A 15,236-nucleotide genomic window follows, 5' to 3' on the forward strand; every position below is an offset into this window, starting at 1 on the left:
TGGATAAAGAAAATGTGATATACACACACACACACACTCACACACACACTGGAATATTCTTCAGCCATGAAAAAGAAGGACAGACATCTTGCCATTTGCAACAACATGGATGGACTTTGAGGACATTATACTAAGTGAAATAAGTGAGTCAGAAAAACAAATACCATATGATCTCACTTACATGTGGAATCTAAAACAAAACAAAAAAACCCTAAACTCACAGAGAACAGATTGGTGGTTCCCAGGGGTGGGGGATGGGCGAAATGGGTGAAGACGGTAGAAAGGTAAAAACTTTCAGTTATAAAATAAATAAATAATGGGGATGTAACGTACAGCATGGTGATTATAGTTAATACTATATTGTAATTTGAAATTTGATAAGAGATCTTAAAAGTTCTCATAAAAAAATTTTATAACTAAGTATGGCAATGGATGTTAACCAGGCTTACTGTGGTAATCATTTTGCAATATATACAAATATTGACATTATATTGTATACCTGAAACTAATGTAATGTTATATGTCAGTTTCACCTCAATTTTTAAAAAACAAAGCTGGAAAGGCAGTCTAGGACTGGCTTGAGAAAAGTCTATTTGACTCTCAACTGTCCTCTTAACAAATTAATTTGAATGGAAAATTGATGCTAGAAAATCTAATCAGATATCAGGAGAATAAAACTGAAACTCCTAAAATATAAAAGGAAAACGGACAAAAATTATTCAAAGTGGCTGTAGCCCCATTTAGAATTTAGAAAATTTAGCACAATTCTAACAAGAGCAATAACCAGAGACATAATTAAAATGTTCCTGAATGGGAGAAAAATACTACAAAGGCAGGTAAAAGATGTTCCTGCATTTTAGGCAAAATTGTTGGAAAAGGAACCACACCTAAAGCTATCTAGGCCTTCTGATTTGCTTTTTATTACAAAGGCACCGTCTCTAACTAAACTGGAAGTCTGATAAATTCAAACTTGAATTCATGGTGTGAAAATCATCAATTTACTAACTATTTAACTCCAGGCACATTAAATAGACTACACTTTTTGGTGCCTCCCGCTCTGTCTAAACTACAGACACTGACAACAAACCTAACTCAGTAACCCGGGGTGGAAATAAGGTTCCGCTTAGGTTCTTAAGCCTTAGAGAGAGTCAGAATCAACAAGTCACTTTCAGGAGCCTCTCTCATCCTTTCACACCCGCCTCAGGCACTCCTTCCCTCCTGAACCTATCCGCTCAAGTCTTGCTGACAAACCTGATTCTCCCACTTTTGCCTGGCCTTTTGGTGTTTAATGGCATGCTCTTGTAGGTAGATCATTTGCCAGTATTTCTACAGGACAATTTTTCCCCAATACTAGCTTTTTTTTTTTTTCCCAAAGGCCTGTTCCTACCTCATTTCCAGGTCCAGCCTGTCTCTAGAACTACAGCCCAGGCTAAGCCTGGCATCCTCTGGTTGTCTGGGAAGGAAATTTGGACCTTTAGAATATTTTTAAGTAAAAATATTTTAAAGTAAAAATATTCTAATAAGGAATTCGACTCATAAATGCTTTCTTTCTCTAAAAGAACATCCAAACTTTGGGAGAATAATGCCAACTAATCTAGTTATTGCAGAATCCCTTAAAGCAATGATGCTCTCCAACATGTCACAGGGAACATTATCAAATAATCCAGATAAAAAGGCTTGTCGCACATTAAGTTTATAAATGTAGCAACTACCACAATGGAAGAATTTCTTAGCACTGAATCTTTCAGGTGACCACAACAAATTAACGTGCTGGTGCAAAGACCTGTTTTAGCCTTGTGCAGGTTGTGACAGATTCCACTGAAATTGCAATTAGCAGTCTTCATGTTTTTACATTTTTTTTTCCTGTGAACACACGCTCAGAGATATTTCAGTTCTAGTTTTTAGCTTCTCACCCAAATTATCATTCTTAATACAAATTCCTGTTTGCACCTGAAAGCACTCCATTTCAACTGGTGTTTTCTTATAGCATGTATATATTATTTAATATTAAAATGTTTCAAAGTGAGCTTATTAAAACCCGCACCATCTTTTTGGTTGGTATGACTCAGAAAATACAGTGAGAAGGCAGCAATTATTTGGAGAGGGAGAGGCATCAGTTCGTAGATCACTTTTGTTAGAAAACATGGTGGGGGAAGTTATATGTTGAACACTTCTGCTATTTGCCATTTCCCAAGAAAGCAAAAAATGCCCCAAACCACATATAGCTTTTCCATTCTACATGCATATGAAACAAAATTAGAAAGTACTAACAGTAGTGCAGGACTTTTAGAATTACACTTGGATATTCTCTCATTTTCAAACTTTAAATTACATCATTAAACTTATTTTAACTATTTTTTTATGTTTTTGTGTTTTTCTTGAATTTTATTTTTATACAGCAGGTTATTAGTTACTATTTTATACATATTAGTGTATATATGTCAATCCCAATCTTCCAATTCATCCCACTACCACCTCCCCACCCCCAGCTTTCCCCCCTTGGTGTCCATATGTTTGTCCTCTACATCTGTGTCTCTATTTCTGCCCTGCAAACCGGTTCATCTGTACCATTTTTCTAGATTCCACATAACTATAACTGTTCCCAGTTTGTGAGTCACCCACCCAGCAGTTGTGGGATTTGATTTTTATTGTGATTGTGCCCCTCCTACCATCTCACTGTGGCTTCTCCTTTGTCTTTGGATGTGGGGTATCTTTCTTGGTGAGTTCCAGTGTCTTCCTGTAGATGACTGTTCAGCAGTTAGCTGTGATTCTGGTGCTCTTGCAAGAGGGAGTGAGTGCACGTCCTTCTACTCCACCATCTTGCAACTATTTTTTATTTATTCTAAGTTATAAGAAAAATGGATGTGCAGGGCAGAAGAAACTCAATTTATATTTTATATCTAAACATTAAAAAGAAAATTAGTCCTCCCCCCTCCCCACCCACACTCCTATTTCTAGAATAATGCCTTTGGACCACTTCTGTTTCAGTCTTTCTTTCCTAAATAATATTAGCAATTCCCTTTCCGTTGTGTCAGTATCATAAAGTTTCAAGGTTCTATTTGAGCAGGTTTCTTTTTGATCTACAAGATATGGAAGTGACCTTTCTATTTAATTGGTTTAAGAAGAAATTCCATCATGCATTCTACTTATTTGCATCCTCAATTAAATATTGTAATCCACCTATCCTTGTTGTATAGTGGACTTCTCACAAGCTATACAAGGCAAATCAACTTTAGCCTATGACGCGACTCAATTGAATGATACAGTACTGGTTCACACTTGTTTTTCTCTCATTGGTGATATTCTTTTATGTCACTCTTATTGTAAACATAGAACATTAGTTTGTCTCTGAGGCCATTCAATTATTTTTACAAAAGAATTCAAGGCAGTGTTTCATGTCAAGTTTTCTGTGGCTTTACATACATCTAGTTATTTAAGGTTCAACAATGAATAGCATAGCTTCTGTATACTTTGAACTCTGTTTAGACAATATTGAATCAATTTTGCCATGGTCCACTGACCTGCCTCACTGCCCTCTGGGTAGAAAGAAAGAAAATTATATCCTGAGGGAGGAACACAACTCTGTAGGTCCCAGCTGTCTTAGAAAGGCTTTCTTGGTCAAAACACAAATGTGCATTTTTTCCTTATTTATGATTGCTTCTAGGAGAATACTACATATGTTTACTTTCTTTCTTCCTATATAAAATTTTGAAAGAGTACATAAAAGATTTGGAAGGTATTGTGCAAAACATGAAATCACAGAGGATAGTGGTATTTATGAGTGTTTTTTATATTCAAATAATTCATCCATAATATTGATAAGTATATATATTGTTATGTAGTATACTTCATGTTTTAAAAATAATGTTTATGTGGATAACATTGTTAAGAAACTAGAAACCACTGTAGTTTGTATCTGACCTGGATGCTGGGACACAAAGGAAGTTATGTAAAGAAAATTGATTCAACTCAGAAGAAGCCTAGTGAATAATATGTCACTTCCCTGCTTGAATTATCCATGACTCTATTTTGTTTCCCAGTCAGCCACATCTGAGCTGATCATACACATTTATATCAATTTATTAGCCATCCATCTAAAAATGAAAGTAAGATTCTAAGAGTAATGAAAGCGTATAGTGAGGATGTCCAAGAAATAAATAACCGCCTATATATGTGTAAGCACTAGGCTGTCAGACACTTCTAATAGGTAAACTAAATAAATTACCCCCCCCAAAATCACTTAACAGTATATAGTGTATAACATGATTCTGCAACATAAAATAAAGGAATAAATTACTTAAAATGTAGAGAATATACACTTTAAAACTTTTAAAGCAATAAGTCAAGAAAATCAGGAATTAGGTGCTTCCTTTTCTCTCAATATTTATGAAACAAAATAAACTTTATGAAATAAGAAAGATATGATTAAATGAAAGAAGAGCCTGGAATAAAATTGTGCTGAGAAGCAAACAAATAAAAATAAACTGCATGAGATAAGAAAAAATATAATGATCCTAAAAAGCAAATAAAATTAAAATTTACATTAGAAACTGTTAAGCTCAGTCTGAAAAACCAAATCAATATTATGGAAAATGTACTCTTTTAGTTACTGAAAAAAAAAAAAAGGACATAAAAAGAGAAAAATAAGTAATTGAAAATAACAGAGTTTAGCCAAAAGGGGCCTAATACTCTTCCTAAAGAAGTGTCAGGAACAAATTTCCTAGAAAATAAAGATGTAAGGGAAGAATATTTTTCTGAAGTGAATAAAGGCTTGAGCTTAAAAGGTTTCACTGAGTGTTTAATGTTTAATGTATCTATAAATAATATATAAATATATAAATTAAATGTAAGTAAGGTATAAACATGTATTTTTTTAAGTGTAAATAAAGAACTTCATTAGCATTTTGGCAAAAATGTCTTATGAAGGAAAAATCTCCGACTGGCCTTTATATCTCCTTCACAATATTATATATCAAAAGATACTTAAATAGAATCTACATGGAAAAAAGTTGTAACAGATGAATCCTACATTCAGTCAAATTGATAACCATTTGAGAAAGCAATTAAAATTGCATATAGTCCAAATTGTATTCCAGTGGTGCCTAACTTAAATGCTTTTCCTTCTTTCTAATTTTTTTTATTTGTTTGACAAACTACCTGAAAAGAATTCAAATTAGGTTAGGCTTACAAAGCGCAGTTGAGTTCCATAAAACAAAGAAGTTATACAGCACAGTGATGTTTACTATGTACATTTCCACTAGAAGTCTACATTCTAATTTTTAAGTGGTCACAAATCTGTATTTCATGCAAAATAAAATTTCTTTATAATAATAGCTTATTATAATTATGGTACCTTAAATTTATTGGGGCTCTAAATTTTATTAGAAGTATTAAAATAAAATTAGAAACAATTTAGCTCCCAATTTACTGACATACTATTGAAGAAAAAGTCAGCTCCACAGGCCAAATTAACTCTATGTGTGCATTTAAACATTAAGTGCATGCTGTTCAGATGCAATCTAGATTTATGATCAAGATTTCTATGCCAAGAATTTGAGGACAGGCTGACTTAGCCTGACATAAACAACCCTGGTGTATTGCTAAGGTAACATTCAGAAATGCAGGAATAGTGTGGACAGAGGTAAGATTCAGATATTGCTAGCTAAGAGTTTATAAGTAACCATCATGTATAGCCAGGCAAACATATTCACATTTCACCTTGCATTCATAGGTCATAGAATAGTTTGTGCAAGTTTTATTGGCCTTTGCAACCTCATAAAGAGATGGACAAGTTTTGACTATATCCGGTCAAAACTATTTTCTCTTTACAAAAATATGTGGTTCACTACTGAAAACACATATAAGACAATAAAAATCACTCACAATGTTATTACCCAGTTATAACCAATTCACATAGTCATGTATACACTTTTGGTATTTCTTTCTGTAAGTATGGAATATATACTCTTTTTTAAAAAGGTGCATATTTTTACAACTTTTTCTTGAACAACCTATGTTGCTTGCAAATGTTTTCATGTTCTTTTACTATAAAATGTTAAATTATGTGTATTACTTAATGCATTCATAATTATAGTACACGTTTTTATATGATATCTCAATACTTACGTGTGTGTTACATGTATACATATATGCTATAACTATGAAGGAATGCATTTACATTCAGATGGCAAATAATTATGGAAATTGTTCATGATATTTTGTAAAAGGGAAGAAAATGTACAAAAATGTGCCTTTTAAAAAATAAATTGTATACATATACTATATGTATAGTGTATATGTTTGTGTGTGTATAAAATAGAAAAATAGATATTTTTAGCCAATCTAATAATTGTGGGTCTCTGATTGTTTCCAGATCTTGTTGTAAGTAACTTTGTGATGAACATCATTATAGTTAAATATTTGCACACATCCTTATATATTTCTGTTTTTTCAATGCCTGTTACATGACGCAGGTATCTAGTAAATGTTTGTTAAATAATTTTCAAAGCATTTATAAATTTAATTGCAAACATATAATTCTGCCTTTGATAAGACCTTTCCAACACTGAAAATATGTTAAATGTGACAGTAAATTTTACTACTTAGATTTTTGCTATGGCCTTGCAACATGTCTCTGTCCTTTGTCTATTTCTTCATGAGTCCATTGCTCACACTACTTCCAGTATTCTTCTAAAATGAAGGATGGTCCAATTACGTCTTTCTTTTAAAACTATATGTATTCCCTGTTATCCACAAACTAAGTATCCAAGCACAGTGATATTGTAACCGTAGTCTCTGCTTCAGGTTCAGTCTCCACCACACAACTCCTTCACCCCCAGGTCCTTCGCTGCAGCCATAACGTGATAGGCATGTTCATTCATGCCCCAGCCCTCGTGCAGCTCTTCTTCCTGAGGAACTCTCATTCTTCGAAGCCCAACTTACGCATGACTTGCTTTGTCATGATTTTCTTCGTGCTTCTAGGATTTTGAACATTCTTCTAGTATAGCCCTTTTGACTCTGAACTGTATTTATTTATATTTCTAAATCCCAAAATTAGACCATAAACTACTTGAGTTCAAGAATAATATTTTCATCTATGTTTTCCTAGCACCTTAGTACAATTTGTGAATAATCCATTTTCTTTAGTATGGGTTTAGAATAAAGAGAGTAACTACAATGCTTCACATACTTCTAAACATTTTTAGAACCTAACTTTTTATCAGAGCAATTAAATACTATTACACTTTAAAGATTAGAACTGTTAGAAAGATAGATCAATGGAACAGGATAGAAAGCCCAGAGATAAACCCACGCACATATGGTCACCTTATCTTTGATAAAGGAGGCAGGAATGTACAGTGGAGAAAGGACAGCCTCTTCAATAAGTGGTGCTGGGAAAACTGGACAGGGACATGTAAAAGTATGAGAGTAGATCATTCCCTAACACCATACACAAAAATAAGCTCAAAATGGATTAAAGACCTAAATGTAAGGCCAGAAACTATCAAACTCTTAGAGGAAAACATAGGCAGAATACTCTATGACATAAATCACAGCAAGATCCTTTTGGACCCACCTCCTAGAGAAACGGAAATAAAAACAAAAATAAACAAATGGCACCTAATGAAACTTCAAAGATTTTGCACAGCAAAGGAAACCATAAACAAAACCAAAAGACAACCCTCAGAATGGGAGAAAATATTTGCAAATGAAGCAACTGACAAAGGTTTAATCTCCAAAATTTATAAGCAGCTCATGCAGCTCAATAGCAAAAAAAAAAAAAAAAAAAAACCCACTCCAAAAATGGTCAGAAGACCTAAATAGACATTTCTCCAAAGAAGATATACAGACTGCCAACAAACACATGAAAGAATGCTCAACATCATTAATCATCAGAGAAATGCAAATCAAAACTACAATGAGGGCCTCCCTGGTGGCGCAGTGGTTGAGAGTCCGCCTGCCGATGCAGGGGATACGGGTTCGTGCCCCGGTCTGGGAGGATCCCATATGCCGCGGAGCGGCTGGGCCCGTGAGCCATGGCCGCTGGGCCTGCGCATCCGGAGCCTGTGCTCCGCAACGGGGGAGGCCACAACAGTGAGAGGCCCGCGTACCGCAAAAAAAAAAAAAAAAAAAAAAAAAAAAACTACAATGAGATATCATCTCACACCAGTCAGAATGGCCATCATCAAGAAATCTAGAAGCAATAAATGCTGGAGAGGGTGTGGAGAAAAGAGAACACTCTTGCACTGCTGGTGGGAATGTGAATTGGTACAGCCTCTATGGAGAACAGTATGGAGGTTTCTTAAAAAACTACAAATAGAACTACCATATGACCCAGCAATCCCACTACTAGGCATATACCCTGAGAAAACCATAATTCAAAAAGAGACATGTACCAAAATGTTCATTGCAGCTCTATTCACAATAGCTCGGAGATGGAAACAACCTAAGTGTCCATCATCGGATGAATGGATAAAGAAGATGTGGCACATATATACAATGGAATATTACTCAGCCATAAAAAGAAATGAAATTGAGCTATTTGTAATGAGGTGGATAGACCTAGAGTCTGTCATACAGAGTGAAGTAAGTCAGAAAGAGAAAGACAAACACCGTATGCTAACACATATATATGGAATTTAAGAAAAAAAATGTCATGAAGAACCTAGGGGTAAAACAGGAATAAAGACACAGACCTACTTGAGAATGGACTTGAGGATATGGGGAGGGGGAAGGGTAAGCTGTGACAAAGTGAGAGAGAGGCATGGACATATATACACTACCAAACGTAAGGTAGATAGATAGTGGGAAGCAGCCGCATAGCACAGGGAGATCAGCTCGGTGCTTTGTGACCACCTAGAGGGGTGGGATAGGGAGGGTGGGAGGGAGGGAGACGCAAGAGGGAAGGGATATGGGAACAGATGTATATGTATAACTGATTCACTTTGTTATAAAGCAGAAACTAATAAAAAAAAACTATCATGATACAGCCACCTATTAACTCCAAAAAAAAAAAAAGATTAGAACTGTTAGTCACTAGACTTTGGTGTTTACGAAGTCCATTTTTGGCAAAGATAAACAAGACACCATGAATACCTATAGCTCACCTATCTCTAGTTTCAAATAAAATGAATTCAAAATGTGGCCTCTATAATACGGTTTCCTTTTTCCTTTGCTCAAACTCTGTACTCCTCTTTGTGTGAATAGGGGATAAGCCCATAAACAAACAAATGAAATCCCACAATATTTCAGAAATATGGCTCATAATAACCTCAGAGTGTCCTAAGGGAAAAAGAATAAAATTTTTCCACGGTAGCATAGTTTATGTAGATTAGGGTTATTCAGTGCACTGTCTTGTCATGATATAACTTATCTATAGATAGTTTTTACTCTTGTCCTCCAGATTAATCACTTAAATGAGCTTTCCTGATCCATAAAAATTACTAGTAACCTTTTCATGTCTGAATTTTCTCACCCCAGCCTACCTGGGACTCAGGTCAAGTTGAACTTTAAATAACAGTGCTGAATATGTTTTATGGCCTGCTCAACATCAGAGAGCAGAAACATTTATATTATGTGTGAAAACATTTGACATGGCTATAAATTTCTGCTGGTTTTGGCATACTGGGGTCAGTACAAGATAGGTGTTCAGGAGGGCACAGGAAGTGGGGCAGGGCCTAGAAAAACTGACCCTGAAATAGGCTGATTTTTTGGAAGGCATTAGGGTGCACAGCCCTTATTCTGTCACCTGCAGATGCCAATTAAGCAGTTATGGGCACAGCAAGGGAAACCCAGATATGACAGAACCCCTGGAGTCACAAGAGTAATATGGAAGCTTCTCATCAGAAAAGTACCGGGTAGCATTTTGTAAAAATCATTGCTGGGTTTAACTAAAGGCAAGACACCTCTGAGGGCTTTTTTTTTTTAGCTATTTGCCTTCTTTCTACACACACACACACACTCTCTCTCTCTCTCTCTCTCTCTCTCTCTCTCTCTCTCTCTCTCTAATGCCTAACAGAACAATTTATCCAACTTCTCTGAGCATGTAGACAGTCTCCTCCCAAATCTTGTCCCTGTAAGATACATAAAAACTTTTTCTAAATCTTTGGTGTTTTGGACCCAGCCCTCTTGTTTTTGCCTAAAGTTTTTTACTTCAATAAACATCTTGTTAAGTATAACATAGTAAAGAAGGGAGAACAAATCATGAGAATATAGCTTAATCAGAGTGAACACATCTACCCAGAGGCTGGGGACTGTGTCAGCTCCCGGATACTTGTTCAGGAGGGGAAACATTATTGTAAAGGGAGGTAGTCCTGGGCATTTACAGAACACCATTCTCAGGAAAGCAGAACATGAATAGCAAATAAGAAGGAAACTCAGTCCCAGGAACTGGGCCAAGGAGGAAGTGAATAAGGAGGGTCACAACTCAGAGTCTAAGGGACAACAGGGTTTATCACTAATCTACTAGATATTCTGGTTGCCAATGAAGCCTAAGGATTAAAACCAAGGGAAATCAATTCTAGCAGTTGTTGGGGAGTAAGAGTGGGCAGTGGTGGAGAAAGAAGTTTCTGGGAAGTGGGGATTGAGGCAACAGAGGAGCAAAGAGGGAGGGAAGTGCTGAAATGAATTATGAATTACAGAAGGCATCAAACAACAAGCTTTCTCCATTTTTTCCCCCACTGGTCCAACTGCCAGTCTAGTACGGACATAATAAAAAGATTTAAACACTTATTTACTTTTTCCCCCAGTTTTTTTGAGATAAATTAACATATAACATTGTGTAAGTTTAAGGTGTACACGTGATTTGATATATGTCCATATTGCAAAAATGATGATCACAATAAGGTTAATTAACACATCTATCATCTCATATAATTACCATTTGTGTTCTGGTATGTGTATGTGTATGTGTGTGTGTGTGTGTGTGTGTGGTGGGAACACTTAACATCTACTCTCTTAGCAGCTTTCAAATACAAAATACAATGTTAACTATTCCCATCATGTAATATATTACATCCCCAGAACTTATTCATCTTATAACTGGAAATTTGTACTCTTTGAACAACATCTCATGACATTTGGGGAAGCAATCTCCTCTTCCAGTTTTACAAGTTTGCTTCAGCAGGGAAAGACCTTCACCAGTCCGTTCAGCTTGGGATGCTGGATGGGTCAGCTGGGAGCATTCACACACAGGCAGGGCTCTAGCTGGGCAAGGCTGCTGCCTGTGCTCTGAGGTGGGGTGGGGGGATGGCCACTTGCTGGGCTCCATGGTCAGGTGGGCCCGCTGGCTATGCTCTGCAGTCAGCCGGGGCCCCTAGCTGGACTACACTCAGCCTTGATTGAGCAGAGTCACAGACTGTGTTCCCTGGCATGGAGGTGCCCTGGGTTGGACAGTGTAATTGGGTGGGTGGGGTTGCACTCCTGTCTCCAGAATCACTCCTTGGTTGGGGGCCTCCGGCTGTGCTCCCCTAAAGGGTGGTGCCATTGGCTGTGCTCCATGTTCAGGTGTGGCTGTGGGTAGGGCTTCATGACTAGACAGCGCCTGAGGCTGTGCTTGGAGATCAGGCAGGGGCCTGCCGTTGGGCGGGGCCTCAGGTAACTTGCTGGGCTCCCTGATCTGGCGGGGCCTCCAGCTACACCCTGCTGTTGAGCAGGGCTGGAGGCTGTGCTGTGGCCTGGTGGGCTCACTGGCTGGGCTGCCTGCCTGGGTGAGGCAGCAGGCTTTACTCTGCATTTGCAAGGCCTTAGCCTGGGCTTGGCTGCTGGATGGAGCTGTAGGCTGGGCTCCCCCATGGTTGGGCATTTGTAATACTGTGATTTATAATAGGAAATATGTATTTGGTCTTTGTCCCCATTCCTGGCACAGAGCTCCTAAACCCCTTTCTGCTAAATGATGAGAACCCTAAATGTGTTTTTGTTATGTTAATGAAGTGACTTTTAGAAAGCCCCTAGGTAACCAAAGGATGAAGGACTGGTTCCAGGGGAACCAATCTTGTGATTAGAGTGTTGGAACCTCCTTTCTGAGAAGGGGAGAGGGGCTGGAGACTGAGTTCAATCACCAATGAATCATGCCGATGTAATGAAGCCTCCGTAAAAACCCAAAAGGATGCATGTGGGAGAGCATCCAGGCTGGTGAACAGGTGGAGGTGCTGGGAGAGCTCAGGAGCACGTGAGCTCTGTGACCCTTTCCCTATAACTGACCTTATGTATCTCTTCATCTGGCTGTTCATTTGTCCCCTTTAATACCTCTTGTAATAAACCAGTAATCTAGTAAGTACGCTGGTTTCCTGAGTTCTGTGAGCTGCTCTGGCAAATTAATCAAACCCATGGAGGGGGTCGTGGGGACCTCTGATTTATAACCAGGCAGTCAGAAGCATCGGTAATGACTTGAACTTGTGATTGGCATCTGAAGTGGGGGCAGTCATCTGGGACTGAGCCCTTTGCCTGTGGAATCTAATGCTACCTCCAGGTGGATAGTGTCAGAATTGAGTTAAATCTGTGGGACATTAGGTCAGTGTCCATAGAGAACTAAGTTAATTGGTTGGTGGTGTTGGAAGAAACGCTCATTGAAGGGGTACCATAGGCTGGGCTCTAAGGCTCCCTGCTCAGGTGGAGCCGGGTTCAGGCTCCACAGCCGGGCAGGGCTTCTGGCGTCTCCTGCAGGGGCAGGGCTGTAAGATGGACTCCTCGTCTGCCTGGGCTCTCTGACCAGGCTTCCTGGTAGGGCAGAGTGGAGGCTCTACTCAGCAGTTTAAAACCCTTTGAATATGTAATATATTTTAATCCACATTCTTATTTCAAACTCAATTATTTCCCACTTCTCCCTCAGACAATGGGCTTAATCTGCTCCCTGTATTTGTATTTGTTCCTATGGAGCCCTTCGAGATGAGAACTCTGAGCTGTATGGATTAAAACGAGGAAGTGAAGAGAGAATAGGATTTACCATATCTCACTGAAACATACTTAGAGAAACCATAATCAAGAGGGAGGCTTAAGCAAATCTTCCACAGAGCTGCGACCCTCCCTATAACCCACAAGACTTGGTAGGAGCTGTGAGGAATACGTTTGCTTTCAGGACAGATAGGATCACGAACTCCTTTGCTATATGGCAAGCCTCTGACTCTTACTATTTTAATGAAAATGTAACAAAGAATAGAATTTGTGATTTTTGCTCAGGGTAATGATCATACGTTGTTCTGACAAGATTTTTGCATAAAAGAACATGGGAGGCACTGAAGAAAAGCTAGATTGTGCAGACACCATTCAACAGGACACTCTTCGCATCTGATATGACAAGTAGTGGTACCTCTTTAGGAGGATGGTTTTCAAATTGGGTTCCACAGGGTTCCTTAGATATACTGCCACGGGGTTGAGAGAAGCCAAGAGGCTTTGAAATCCTGTCCTGAGTCTATCAAAACAGTTCCAGTTTTTACTATTGGGATTATATTTTGTGGAAAGGGTGTGACCCTAAAAATATACAAATAGATTTTAAAAAGTAAAGCACTACTTTAGAAGAGGTTTCTATAGTGTTTAACCCCGCTGTGTGTCTGTCTGTCTCCTGTCTTAGTGTACCAATAAGGAAATAGAAATAGGAAAGGAGAGATTTCCATTGTCATTCCTTTCCTGTCAGAAAGTTGTGACAGGAATACCTGGGGACTCTGGGGACTCAATTTAGATCCGGAGGGTGGTGCAGGGTATGCTAAAGATGATGCTACCTAGAAATAAAAATTAGCCATGAAAGTTAACTCAAAAATTTAACTTACTACTTTATCATATGTCAGAAAGTCTGCTAAATGCTGAGAGCACTAAGATGAATGAAACAAGATCCCTATCCTGAAAGGACTTATAATCTAGTTTAGGGATTTCTAATTTTTCCACAAATCTGTGGGTAGGCATATTTTTTCTGCATTTTAATTTCTAGATCTCAGCCCAGTTCTTGGTATACAGTTGGAGTTCAGGAAATATATATTGAATGCATGATTCCCTTTGCACTCCTGAAAATAATTCAATTGTCCCTTTGGCTCATTTCAGCTTGGTAATGTCACCATTACCAAGCTTGTCCTGATAGCCTTCCTAAAAACAACTGGTCACTAAGAAACTGACAGTAATGTTTTCACCCAGTACATTCTTCTAAATGGAGAACACACGAGGATTCTACTAAGAGCACCCACATGATGGGATCAGAGGGGTTATACTTGGTCCAGCCGGGGACACCAAGAATAGCACAAATGTCATCTACTGACAGTGGGTGAGTTTGATCATGAGAAGGTATGGTGGTAGTATGGAGAAGCAATACCACATTAGAACCATTAGTGACTACAAATTACTATGCTTGTCAATTTCACAGACATTGTATCCTCATTGAATCCTAGCAACAATCGTGTAAAGTGGTGGCTGCTGTTCCAATGTTATAGCAGAGAAGCTGCAGCAACAACAGACGAAGTAACTTGCTTAGAATGATTGTTAGTAAGAGATGGAATAGAGAAAGATTTTTTAAAATTTAAATTTCATTATCAAGATTAAAATATTCATGTGAATTTGAAAATGTAGAAATTATAGGAGGTGTGGCCATTATTAAAAGTTAAATTGTTCCTTTCTATTATGAAAAGTATTTAATTTAGAATTTAGTGCATCATCAAGGGGTAGTTTTACAGCCAATGTTCTTTCTTGTTATAATGCATTTAAAATTTTTTAAGTTGTGCATAGAGCATGTAGATGCTATTATGTAATTTACTATGAAATATAGATGATAAACCATTTTTGCTATAAAGCAATTTATTCTCAAAAATGACTAAAATTCTTAGCATTTAAGAAATCACTTTGGGGCTTCCCTGGTGGCGCAGTGGTTGAGAGTCCGCCTGCCGACGCAGGGGACACAGGTTCGTGCCCTGGTCTGGGAAGATCCCACATGCCGTGGAGCGGCTGGGCCCGTGAGCCATGGCTGCTGAGCCTACGCGTCCGGAGCCTGTGCTCCGCAGCGGGAGAGGCCCCAAGAGTGAGAGGCCCGCGTACCACAAAAAAAAAAAAAAAAAAAAAAAAAGTCATTTCACTTAAGAAGAAAAATAATACAGAAAAATTAAAAGACCTTTACTCTTTGTAGTAGAAATGTCAAACAATTCCACTTATTCATAAATAGGTCAAATGAATCATTTGTCAAACAAACCACTTCCAGTCCTTATTATGTCAAGGAGTGATGAAATCATTTAATGCATGAGAAGAACAAAACTACAGGATAA

The sequence above is a fragment of the Mesoplodon mirus genome (assembly GCF_964341445.2).
Source record: "Mesoplodon mirus genome assembly, chromosome: 1".
In the NCBI taxonomy this organism is placed as follows: domain Eukaryota; kingdom Metazoa; phylum Chordata; class Mammalia; order Artiodactyla; family Ziphiidae; genus Mesoplodon; species Mesoplodon mirus.